General features: G+C 40.7%; 1 long non-coding RNA gene across 1 annotated transcript; it reads right to left on the bottom strand.

The window, feature by feature from the left end:
* Positions 1 to 2,966: 2,966 nt before the first annotated feature.
* On the bottom strand, positions 2,967 to 10,326 carry LOC145437217 (uncharacterized). Its single transcript, XR_013914617.1, has 4 exons — positions 9,508 to 10,326; positions 8,980 to 9,107; positions 7,363 to 7,436; positions 2,967 to 3,227 (listed from the first exon to the last, which is right to left on the bottom strand). It is a non-coding gene; the product is annotated as an uncharacterized LOC145437217 (long non-coding RNA).
* Between the last annotated feature and the right edge of the window lie 3,227 nt (positions 10,327 to 13,553).

Below are 13,553 nucleotides of genomic sequence, written 5' to 3'. Positions count from 1 at the left end.
AATCGAGGTCGATCAAAATCATTGTATCTTGCATATGATCGGATTGTAAGCGAAACGCTGGTGTGACCTGTGAGAGCGACCAATCATTCAATGATCGTTCGTTTTAATGAGCCCCCATTGTTCTCACACAAATAAATTGATCGCAAACGAAGTGATCGAAGGTTACAGCTTACGTTGTCGTAAACTAGCATAGTATAGTAATTTAATAGCAAAATGTCTATTTCTGTTCTCTGTTCTTAACTTAACCAAACCTTTTGCTTTATTGAAATTGGATACCAATATAGTGCGCAGGTTGGACTTGTATCATATCAATTTGTAAATGGGTAATGTATCGCATCGTATCAATTCGTTTCTCTATTCTCCATGTTGGCTGGTAACTATAAACTGAGGCTGTGCAATTACTTGCGTAGTTTATTAGTTCTACTTATACGTGAGCGATACAGCGCCTTACTTGCGTGTATATTTAACTCTATATTCGTTCATCGGTTCAAAATCAATGACCACTCAATCTGTATTTCAGACAGCTAGCAAAATACAATGACGAAATCACGCCTCATACCTCGAAAAGGCAATTTGACTTGAATTGTAACTTGACTCGAGTCACCTCCGAAAATCGATTGACTTGACTTGACTCGAGTCACCTTCGAAAATCGATTGACTTGACTTGACTCGAGTCAAAATGTGCAATGACTCGTGACTCGAAGGTAGTGACTTGATCCCAACACTGCTGTACTGACTACGAAAATACAAATTTCTGTCCTGGAAAACGGGTATCAATAGAAAGCTGCTGCTGTAGTGATTAGGAAAATATACATTTTATTCCGCTCATAGTCCTGGAACCCCCAAAATCAGCCCCTAATTTTGCATCGTGATTGAGTGACGCAACAATGCTGTCCGGCTCTTGATTCTTAGCTTCACTTTCGTTTTGCCAGACAAAATTGTTGCGTCGCAATGCCAAACTCGATCCCAATGCAAAATTAGACGCTTATTTCGGGGGGGTTCCAGGACTATGAGCGGAATAAAATTTATATTTCCGTAATCAGTACAGCAGCAGCTTTCTATTTATACCCGTTTTATCGAATTTAACGCCTGGCAAGCCAGTCAAAAATGGCCGTAAAGTTTCCTATGGTCAAATGGAAAGTATGAGGTAACCCAACTGCATTGAGCCGTTCAATCTCGCTGTGTTCCCTCTACACCAGAGGTCTCAAACTCAAATGTGCTCGCGGGCCAATTTCCTACTTTTTGATGGCGGCGCGGGTCGCAGCACCAATAATAGGTGAATTCAATGTATTTCCAAGTAGGCCTTATTTGACGGGACCTTGGAGACTGACATTCCACACGCATCGTGACAATGTGATTTACTATTGTGAATTCACGCCTGGCAAGGAAAAAGTAACATTTTAGATATTTGAATAAAATTGTTGCTGTACTTGGCATAGTTTGTCAAAATAATTAGTTGTAGACACTATGCGAGAGTCAGTGACGTGCGGTCCAATGAGGCAGGTGAGGCAGTGCCTCACCTGTCGTCTGGGTGAGTAAGTGAAAATTGTGAAAACCCTTGATGAGTCGATGATTATTGGTGTTTTACAAGGATGTTCATTAATATTTAAATTTGAATATCTATTTTTCACCCAACATCATCAATTTACATAATTATTATACAAAAATACAGCGCGAATGGAAAGGTGAGGCACGGGCGGGTCGTGCCTCACCTGCGACAATGCAATTCATCATAAATAACTCGGAATTCATAATAACTGGTATCAATCCATTGCTATCGTCACACTGATTCCGAAAATCCAAATATTAACAGTGTCAGAGCACCAGAACCCCCTCAAAATCGCCAATGAAGGTGATATTCGGCTTTATTACAGACGATGCCATCGCAGAGAAACAATGGCCAGGTGAGGCACAAACGAATTTGCCTCGTGCACTATTCGCTAACAATTGGACAATCGAAGCGCAGTGAAACGCGCTATCGATTTCGGAATACAACATTCTTCTAGGAATTGTATAGTAGCGACGACCAATACGTAGTGCAGAGCCAATACATTCCCTTACTTATGTAGCTGTTATGTATTTTCCATCTGTAGCTACGTTAAATTGTGGTATGTGATGGCTACTTCCATAGGCTGCATTGTCGTTGTTTGTGTCCTTTATGCTGTATTCGGCTGCAATACCTAGAACCCTAATTGTGGTATGTGATAGCTATACCTGCATAGCCTGCGTTGTCGTTGTCCGTGGTCACTAGTGTATTTTGACTTGACCTCGTGTCCTTAGTGCATTTTCTTTCGAAAATCGGCAAATCTAGTGTTTTTTTACTAAAAAAATTGTAACAGGATGCTATTTTCGTGTACTTCAAGCAATTTATACCGGTACTTGAAGAGATAGTAATTACTATCCGTCTAAACTTGTCCATTTAGCACAATAGCGACCAGTCCTACATGTATTGTAGACTATGGAATTGCAACGGCTATCAGTGTACAAAGAAAATGCTCTCTATACCCGCTGCTATTGTTACGTGCGTGCGTGCGTGTTTATGTGTGGTGATGGTGGGCGTGCCTCACCAGCCCTGAACCTCACCGCACGTTACTGGCGAGAGTACAAATGCATCAGGACATCGTAAAAGCTGTCAACGTTGTAATTTTGCAGCTATAGCGGACAATTGACGTGACGCAATCATAGGTATAATTTTACAATTTTACGAAGATTGGTCTGATATCGGAGCAGTACAGCCTAATCCGGATCTCGGGTATACTCCCGATAATGTAATTACCAGAGACAAATTAAATCAGCGTTAGATTTACCGTCGAATATTTGAACAGATCAATAACAACTTGAATAATGATTACTGTGCCGCGACAGTGCATTGTGTAGTAAGGTGGTGGGTGCGGATCGAATAGAATTCGTTTGCGATATTCAAAACCCATAGCAAAACCGGGAATCAGAATCATTACAGGTTCGAGGAAATGAAAACAGAGTTTATTAAGAAAATAACAGGCGGCTTTAGTAGGAAAAGTGGGCCAGCAGACAGGCATACTTTTATAATATGTGACACTGCGAGTGTTAAAGTCGCTTGAAATTAGGAGCATACTCTTCCCATCAGAGTGCCGAAAGTCGTTCGTAAGTAGCGAGATAGATCGTTCGGTAACGGATTTTCGAAACCTCAATCCATCCATCTCCCTCAAATTCTCATTCAACATCGAACAGCGTGGATATGTCGTCTTCTGAAACAGAAATCAAAACGTGTTATGCTGTAATCCAGTGCTTTTCAACCTTTTTGAGCTCCATTCGCACTTTTTTTGTAAAATAAATTTCATTCGCACAAGCTAGTCGAAAATTGTTATGCAAAAAGAAGATGAAGATACATAACAACATTTTGTTTAGATGTTCAACAACTTGACTAATATGTAGCTTGAGCTATCAGGTGTCTCATTAAAAAGGCAACTTTTTTGCTCGTTTTGCATTCAACTATTTCACAACAACGATTCTCGGCTAAACAATGTTGTTGGGTTTTGTACAAGAACGTCTACTAGTGCTTGGATGGCCAGGTCTTAAAATCTGTTCTGCACTCCTATCCAAAATACAGCGTATTTTTCGAGAGTGAAAAATGCTTGCTGGCAGAAATCGTTTTTGAGAGCTGACACAAAGGCCCGAAGGCTCCAATTTCTCGAAAGGATGAAAAACCCACAGATTTGTGTTGAGGCTTCCGCCTTATGTCTTGGAACATAACGTGTAAAACGATCAAGGAGAGTAGAGCTCGCTATCTTATGATACGCTTCTCCAACTTCTGTCTCGCGAGTATATGAGAAGAGCAAATAAACTCACGATACTGTGTGTTCTAGTCTTTAGCTTAATCTAGGTTGAGAATTCATAACAGTTTAATCACGGTGAAGCAGCTTTTAGACTACCACCAAAATCTAAGTTGTGTGGCATCTCGCGACCCGAGCCTCACCCATAAAAAGGAATTCATTTTTAAGATTACAGTTTTATGCTACGATTTTACGGGCATGTAGGGTTGTAGGCCTATGACATACAGAACGCGCACACCATAATTCTACCCAACACAGCTCTACAAAACATGTCTGACGCACGTGATTTCAAATTAGGACGAATTAAATTCCTCTGCGTATCGCAGTTGTACTACTGTCTACTCAAGTCGCAAGAAGGGGACTATTTCGTGCCGACAACGGAGCATATCCAATCCATCTCGAAAGGTTCGGCCATCCAGCATCGGTCATTTTTAGACCAAGGTTTTGTCGCCGCTTATGTTTTTGGCACCGCATTTTATCAGCGGTTTGTTCGCCAAAACTTTACGTCTTGGAACATAACGTGTAAAACGATCAAGGAGAGTAGAGCTCGCTATCTTATGATACGCTTCTCCAACTTCTGTCTCGCGAGTATATGAGAAGAGCAAATAAACTCACGATACTGTGTGTTCTAGTCTTTAGCTTAATCTAGGTTGAGAATTCATAACAGTTTAATCACGGTGAAGCAGCTTTTAGACTACCACCAAAATCTAAGTTGTGTGGCATCTCGCGACCCGAGCCTCACCCATAAAAAGGAATTCATTTTTAAGATTACAGTTTTATGCTACGATTTTACGGGCATGTAGGGTTGTAGGCCTATGACATACAGAACGCGCACACCATAATTCTACCCAACACAGCTCTACAAAACATGTCTGACGCACGTGATTTCAAATTAGGACGAATTAAATTCCTCTGCGTATCGCAGTTGTACTACTGTCTACTCAAGTCGCAAGAAGGGGACTATTTCGTGCCGACAACGGAGCATATCCAATCCATCTCGAAAGGTTCGGCCATCCAGCATCGGTCATTTTTAGACCAAGGTTTTGTCGCCGCTTATGTTTTTGGCACCGCATTTTATCAGCGGTTTGTTCGCCAAAACTTTACGTCTTCATGCGCCCCGACGCAGAAGTGGTTGGCCTCGAAATGAATGAGTCTGATAGGCCCGGACTCGCTCATTGCACACCCCTACGCTAGTTCATCCCAACGGTCTTCGACCATGTTTTCCAGAAGAAAAAAAAAAACAGTCGGACAAATCTTATCATGTATTCTCATTATATAGCCATATTTTATGCGATTCTCGCTTATTGGCTTTAGTAGGCCTACGCAACACAGTGACCTTGGACATGTAAAAACCATCTGTAATGATGGCATTTATAGTAGGGATGGTGCTAACCCTGGAAAGGTTCAGGTTTGTGTGGACGCGAACCTTTTTAAAAGGTTCTGTGTGAACGCGAACGCGAACGTGAACCTATGATGTCACGTGACGTCATATTGCTAATTCCGACCCTACATTTGAGTGCACACTGCACACTATACCTAGCGACGACTCAGGTCACATTATGCCACAATGCTGAAGTACAGGTGACTTTTAAAACGTCACCAAATGAATCAACTGGAGCAAGCAAATACTATAATAATTCTATGAAATCAATATCTTCCGTCGCTTTGCCAATAATTTCGACGAGGATTTGCAAGGGAATATAAGCTTACGCCTTGCCGGTCTAGGTCAGTCCGGAAAACGTATTCGGCATCTGATTATTGCTACATTGATATTGAGCAGAGTGTAAAACGGGTTTCTAAATACTTGCTACCGATATTACCCCATTAACATGTTAGTCAACACCCCAATCGCACGGATTTGGTTTTTATGATACAATTAACGTTTAAAATCAAGATGGATCCCTACGCATGCTAGATTTTTTGCGTTAGACAAGGATGTATTCTTTATATCAATGTAATTGATTGGTTGAATAAGCATCAATCGCGGACTACATACATGTAGTGCATTTCGTTTTTGATGTTTTGTTATAGCGCGTCAAGCTCACTGCAGAGATTCACTAAATTTTCACAAACGGAAAGCTGAATATTTCGAGCAATCTTTTGTAACAAAGCAAGTCAAGGTGCATGCTCGTTTAGAGTTGATTTTCTTTTTAATCCTGCCAGCGCCATGCATAGAGTGGCCCGAAGTTGAAATGCAAAGAATTTCAACAAAAAATGTTATAATAACGTGAAAAATTGTAATATATGAAAATGGTTCACAGTGCAGAACCTACCAATGTTCGTTTGTGAACGTGAACCTCTAAATTTCTCAGGTTCACACACAGAACGCTAACGTGAACCTCACGTTCGCACCATCCCCAGTATTTAGTACTATCCTCGCGCCTCGCGCTAATCGAACAGTTATTACGAAAATATGATGATTGTTTAGCAAAAGAAAGCAGAAAGTCAATTTGACGTCATTTTTTCAGCTTGTCGCAGGCTCTGACGGGCTGATATACTGTATGTCTACCACTATACACCAGTTTCCAAACCAGGCTTTTGGTTACGTAATAATTGTAGTGCGAAAATATTATTATTATTCACTACGGCTTGTGAGAGCTACGATTAGTGGTGCGTCGTATCACGTTTATACAATTTCGTCGCAACTACAAAAGTTACACCGACCTTAAATTTCCCATTAGTTTTATTCGAATTATTCCACGTCAGAAAAATTAACAATTAATATTCACGATTTTCATTCGCACTTGATCCGGATTTTCGTTCGCACCATTCGCACCACCTTCTTCATTCGCACTATATCCAGATTTTCATTCGCACCATTCGCACCACCTTCGTCATTCGCACTGCAATTTTTTTCATTCGCAAAAGTGCGAACCGTCACACAGGTTGAAAAGCACTGCTGTAATCACAGCTACCGATCGCTCTTTCTGGTTATGTTATTGGATTTCATCGGTGCAATATAAGCAGTCAAAGCTGTATAGTACTGTGGTGTACGGTTGGTGAGTGAATGGGAATAGGACGTTATTATTTTTGTCCTTGATGTTTTGCGGTTTCTACACCGACGCGTTTAGCCTTGCAACACGCGGTACAAGTATATAAGATCTGTGCATATGCCGATGGACAAGGAAAAGGCATAAGAGACTTATAATACTTACTAAATCTTACACCACAAGATTTACTGATCATATCTTTGGTCTGAACCGAACGGAGATTGAACCACGACTTAGCGAATGATAAAGTGTGAATATAAATCCTGACATCAAATATAGATGTCAGCGTCGAATTGGAGTTAGAACGAGAATAACTATGGGATCAACACCGTAAGACGTGAAAGTGAATGGGGATGCTTCATTAGTCACGCTGGAGCAGTCTGGGCTATCTCTAAACCCCCAATATATACATGATTATCATGGACATATGACGAATCCGCGAAAGCCAAATATTCAACTTAATTGTGGCGCAACACCGACAGGAAATAACAAAAATACCAGCGCGAGTCTAAATTCGAATGGTACCGATGGTGAATTTTATCACAATGGCGAATGGCTACCTTCCGTATCTGCGCTCCGTCGAAATCTATAATGTCCCCACGAGTTAATGTTCCACTGTCTGTACCGATACATCCTGTGAAGTAAGATAATTATTACAGAATTATAGCATGGCAACAGTAGATTGTGGAAAATGGGTGCTCGTAAAACGAATGCCACCTAGAGCGAGAACAAATCACTAGTTTTAATCCGGCATCTTATATCAGAGGGACATCATATATTAGGGATGGTGTGAACCTCTGAAAGGTTCAGGTTCGTGTGAACGCGAACCTTTTTGAAAGGTTCTGTGTGAACACGAACGTGAACCTCGTGACGTCACGTGACGTCATATTGCTAATTCCAACCCTATCTTCCAACGGAGTGATAGCCTATATTAATGTACACGATACCTAGCGAAGACTCGGTCGACATATTGCCACAATGCTGAAGCACATATCGGCGTTTTCAACGTCGCTTAATGTATCAACAGCGGTAATCAAAGGATATAATAATTGCTTAATATCAGTACATTCCGTCGCTTTGCCAACAATTTCGACGAGGACTTACCAAGGAATATAAGCTTACGCCTTAACGGTCTTAGCCAGACCGGGCAATGTGTTCGGAGTTAGTCGCTACATTGATATTGAGCAGAGTGTACAACGGGTTTCAATACTCACTACCGATACCACAAACAACGACAAGTTATGCAGCAGCAGCAAGCAATTTAATCGCACGGATTTGGTTTTAATGATACAGTAAAGATATGAAGTCAAGATTGACCCCGTACGCCCGTTCGATTTTTTACATCAGAAGACGATATCAATATCATTGATTGGTTGAATAAGCATCATTCGCTGACTACGTATATCGCTCGTGATGTTGTGTGATTGCGGGTCGAGCTCACAGCAGATAGTCACTAAATATTCACAAACGGAAAGCTGGTTATTCCCAGAAAATTTTTGCAACAAAGCAACTTTAAAGGTTGTCAAGGTGCATGGTGCATGCTCGTTAACCGTTGATTTTTTATGCTGCCAGCACCATGCATGGAGTGGCCCGCAGTTGAAATGCAATAAATTTGAGCCAAAGATCTTATAATGGAGTGAAAATTACAATTTACCAAAAGGTTCACAGTGCAGAACCTACCAAGGTTCTGTTGTGAACACGAACCTCTAAATTTCCGAGGTTCACACACAGAACGCGAACGTGAACCTCACGTTCACACCATCCCTATCATATATCATTGTCGGTCGCCCACGGACCGGAACAAGGCTATCAGCGATTTGGTCGCGGAAATTGTTAACATCTTGTAGCCTATAGCTCTCTAGGTATAAGCTAATATTCTATGCTGATAATGAGTATGCTTCAAAGTGTAGCCTGCCCTAACGGCAGTGAGATAGTTAGGCCTACATACCACGTAAACTTTTATCAGGGTGATATAAATATTTATTTGAAGTAACGATCAAAATCCCGTAACGTTGTCCACATACAAAAGAACAGTATCGGGCAGTTCTATGGTTTTAATCAGCACTGGGCTATAAACTGCACAGTGCACACCACAAGCACAAGCATGAAAGCAGATTTCCAGACTGCACCACCCTATATATAGAACAAAATTATCTTGGTTAAGTTATTGTACTCACTTCAGTCGTATGCCGCTGTAATACGTTGCAATTGGATGCTCCACTGCAGACATGACTATCAATAGGGCCAGTAAAAGTACCCCACCGGAGTGTAACATCGCTGACGTAAAATCACGATTTCTTGAATTCTGCGCGGCAAAAGGGATAACCCAAAAGTTACGACCCGAATTTCAGAGAATTCTAAAAATTTTTGCATGCATAGGAGGAAGAGAATTTACACAGGCCCACTATGCCAGTCAACAATAATTGTAATGGTGATTGGACTTGGAATTGTGATATAATGCGCACGCAAGGAAATATTACACTACTAATAAAATGATCGAAGAGTGAAATATAGGTCTATATTATGCTACGAAGTTGTAACACGATGTTGAAAGTGCAATCCTAAGTAGCCAATCGCACTAAGCACGCTTGCTGCATATTGGAACCATTTAATATGGACAGACGGGGTCAGCACTCAGCATACCACCTATAACGTCTCACACATCGTACATCTCATGCTACAGTATATACGTTCTATTTACTTACTCGTGCTTATAATTGAATTGTTCACGCTAGCAAATTTCCATCGCTGACAATAATGCATCGAATGTAGAATCTATATCAAATCCGCCCTTTAATATCACCTTTATCATTTTAATATCCTTCGAAAGGCTTAATCAAAACAATCGAATTAAGATGAAATTAAACTGATTGTGCGAAAATGACAGGAACTGTCACTTCAAATATGACGTGTCATCGCACCGATTCTGAAACCAAGAATATAGAGAGCGGGTGCAATAATCCGCAAATAGACTCTAATCATTGGAAGAGATTATCTATTAATTTTGTGGTACAAAGTGACGCGTAATAGGTTTACCAAGAAATCTTTTCTCGGTTATTGAACCTTTAGGCGAAGCGCCGCGGTTGATTTGTCGTATTCACTTATCTTTCTTCATATATATTTAAAATTAGGAATTGTGAGTTAATCAACTGTAATGTCACAGTGTAAGGTAGTTAATATATAATTTGCCGTACTTGGAAATTCCCTAATACGGAATCCAAACCTTTGTAACCACGATATCCGATTCAATGTAAAGCGCTTAAAGATGCGATCTATTGGGTTATGCAATACATTATCCTGAACTCATATACAGTATCAATCCAAGGAAATGCAATGCATGACTCCTCCCACAATTTGTGGGCTTCGATTTTTGTGTGGTTTTTGTGCTGCAACTGTCATCAGATGAAGATGGTCATGTGATGTATAACTGGCCTTATGTCCTGTGTTGTCGCATCAAAGGAACATATTTGAACTTTCCGCATCACCCAGACTATTTTTATGACATAAAGCGTGATACTCAAATATTCGACTCGACTCGAAGCTAATACTAGATTCGGGATCGAATCCTCGATCTGTTTAACTTTGCCATATGCCCATCCCTACTCACGACAATGGTCTAAGTCGTCTGATCTGTTTATTGATATTTAATAATAAATACGAAATTCGATTTTCGACCAGTTGCAACTGAGTGCTATGCGTTTTGCATAGAATCCGGGTTAGACAATTTTATTACTATATGCAGCTCAGTATGCCGCGGACGCCTCCTAGTCACGTAGCAATATTTCCTGAATACGCAATACACATAAACGCCACTGTAGAACCTTTAGATCAGAGGTCTCAAACACGCGGCCCGCCAGAGCAAAGTATTCGACAATATATTCCAATGCCACATATCTTCTTAGATATAAGAACTTGAAGTTCACCCTAAATCTGCTTTGAAAACACTGAAATCTCAACAAACTACACTATCACATCACTTTTAAAAGCTACCATGCGGTAGAAGATCAGCTACTACGTCACATTTCTAGTTTATAATGATAAAATATGATCCGTTGATGATTCGTGACTGGAAATTGTGAATTGATTTTGTGCGATCTATCGTAAAATTACTCGATTTCGGATTGACTGGGTAATTAAATAAAAATTACTCGAGATGAGTCGAATCAAACGTTAAAATCGGAGAAGGACTTGCGACTCGGAACGGTGACTGGCGATTCCACGGATGCAACAATCTATGAAACTGTCATGGGGAATAGTAATATATCAAAAAGTCGTAGGGTATATATAGCTTGCTTTTCGTATAGCTATCTAATCAGGACAGCATGGCAACCATCGGCATTATGTGACCCCCGCGACGCATATAGTTGGTTACATGCTGGGTGTTGTCCGATCTCTTTATCCTTGTTATTATTGGTGGCGACGCTCCACAGCTGTAACACCAATTAATTCATCGGCGATTGGACATTTCTATTCCATGAGTTCTTAAACAGGGTCCGCAGACCCCTTCGGGGTACGGAGCACCACATCATGGGGTACGAGATGCATTGTGGAATTAGGCCTTTATGCTGTGGAATATTTTCTTGACCAATTTATTCAACTGGAAAATTGTCTTCGCGCTACGCGCGATTTTACGTGTATGGGCTTTCTAATGAAATTGTGTTGAAAATGTCCATCAGGTGCTACGAGAAATCTTATTGGAAGCACGAGGGGTACGATCGCTAAAATTAAGAAACATTGCTATTACTATGGCTCAATAATGGTTATATTCAAGTTGTTATTGATATGTTCCAATAATAATCGAAGGCAAAATATGACGCTGATTTAATTTGACTTCGGCAATGACAAAGTAACAATAGCCTACTTATCACGACTATATCATAACCCGGATTAGGCTACACCGCTCAAACGCTCTGCTATCAGATCAATCTTCGGTATAGATTTTATATTCTACATATAATTGTGGCACGTCAAAGGTCCACTAGCTGCAATATTATAACCCGACAGTTTGGCGATGTCATGATCATGATTCGTCCTCTCGCATGATGTCTATAGCTCAATATTTGAACAAATAATGCCCGGCATAAAAACAATTTTATTCAAATATTTGAAAATATGATTTTTTCGTGTCAAGCGTGAATAACACAATAGTAAATTTCATTTTGATGAAGTTTGTGGAATGCCTGTCTTCAAGCTCCCATCAAACAAGGCATACTTGGAAATTCTGCGTTGAATATCCCTATCATTGGTGGTGCGGCCCGCGGCGTCATCAAAACTAAGAAATTGGCCCGCGAGCACATTTGAGTTTGAGACCTCTGCTTTAGATTCTTATATGTAGTCCGTGTTTCCAGCAGTCTGCATAACTCCGCTTAGAACTATGAATTGAATTGACTATTGTTATATCAGTTCGGTAGAGATCTATATACCCGGCCATGATATATTACGGAATGTAAACAAACATTATCCCAATATAATACAGGCGGTAGCGACGAGAAGGTAGCCTGGCTTAATCATATTGAAGGATAGTAATACCAGTATGTATTTCCAGTGTTTACAGTAGATCTGGCAATCACTCGCGCTATCGCAATAGAACAATGCTACGTTTTTGACTTTTGTCAATGAAACCTGTCGAAGCAAACGTCTTTCAAAATTGAAAAATAAATAAAAACCTTTTTGAACTTTTAAAGGTGAGGATCGATAGTTGATATCGATTCAGTCAACATTCGATACGAAACTGCCCGTAGTACCCGATAAAAAGATCATGGAAATCCATCGAATACGATTGGCATGATTCTCATCAAAGTTGAATTCGGGCCGTGTTGAATCGTTTGCATCCTTGACGCAATCGTAGCGCAATCGTACTAATGTTATACACAAAATGCTTGAGAAGCCCTGTGAGAAGTAGAAAGAAGCAAAGGGTTTGCTTTTGTGTATGCGACGAAATTTCAAGGGGTCGCGAAGTTGTCTTACAGTCGCACCAATATACCAATAAGACTAAAGGACAGTATATACCGCAATGATATCAAGCAGCTCTCTGACGCAGGGTGTCGTTAGTGATTGCTTTCAAGCGGCCGAACTTAGCTTTTCACTGAATCCACAAGTTCACCACAACGTTGAATAAAACAGGCACCGAGGTAAGTTTCCTATACCAATTAACAACCCACCAGCGACACTGTGCAATCTGAGAATATAAGGCAGGGGTGGGCAACTTCTCCAGTCGGCGGGCCTGATACTTGGCGCGACGGATTCCTGAATCGATGCATTGATCGCGTATTTATCCACATGTACAAGTAGTAAATCGTATATTTCATGTGGAAAAAACAATCCAATGAATATATTATACGTAATGTACTTCAATAGCCGCTGAAGGCCATGAGACATCTGTGTTCGATCAAAGTTGTCAACAAGTTCTTTGAACTCCGGCTGAATGTCGGACGTAGAAACCCTGAGTAAAGACTGGACGTGAATATCAGTTAGATTGGAACGCAACTCTGTCTTGTTACTGTTCACAGTCGCAGACCACGTTATCATGTAAGATCGGAAACTGTCTGCGGGCCGCTCAAAATCCCGTCACGGGTCGGGTCCGATCCACGGGTCGTAGTTTGCCGGTCTCCGATAAAGGGGATCATTAGAAACGGGCCATAGCTCATTAGGAAGAGAAAATTGTACATCTGAGAAATCGTTTTCTCATATTTGAGTGCGTGTATGAGTGTGAGATGAGGTTTGTTAGGCTTCGACAATCAACTATAAAATA

Source organism: Botryllus schlosseri, chromosome 4, assembly GCF_051294905.1.
Source record: "Botryllus schlosseri isolate E-star chromosome 4, Bs_hap1, whole genome shotgun sequence".
NCBI lineage: Eukaryota > Metazoa > Chordata > Ascidiacea > Stolidobranchia > Styelidae > Botryllus > Botryllus schlosseri.
Note: the sequence above shows the minus strand (reverse complement) of the source record. Positions and strands in the feature narration are given on the sequence as shown.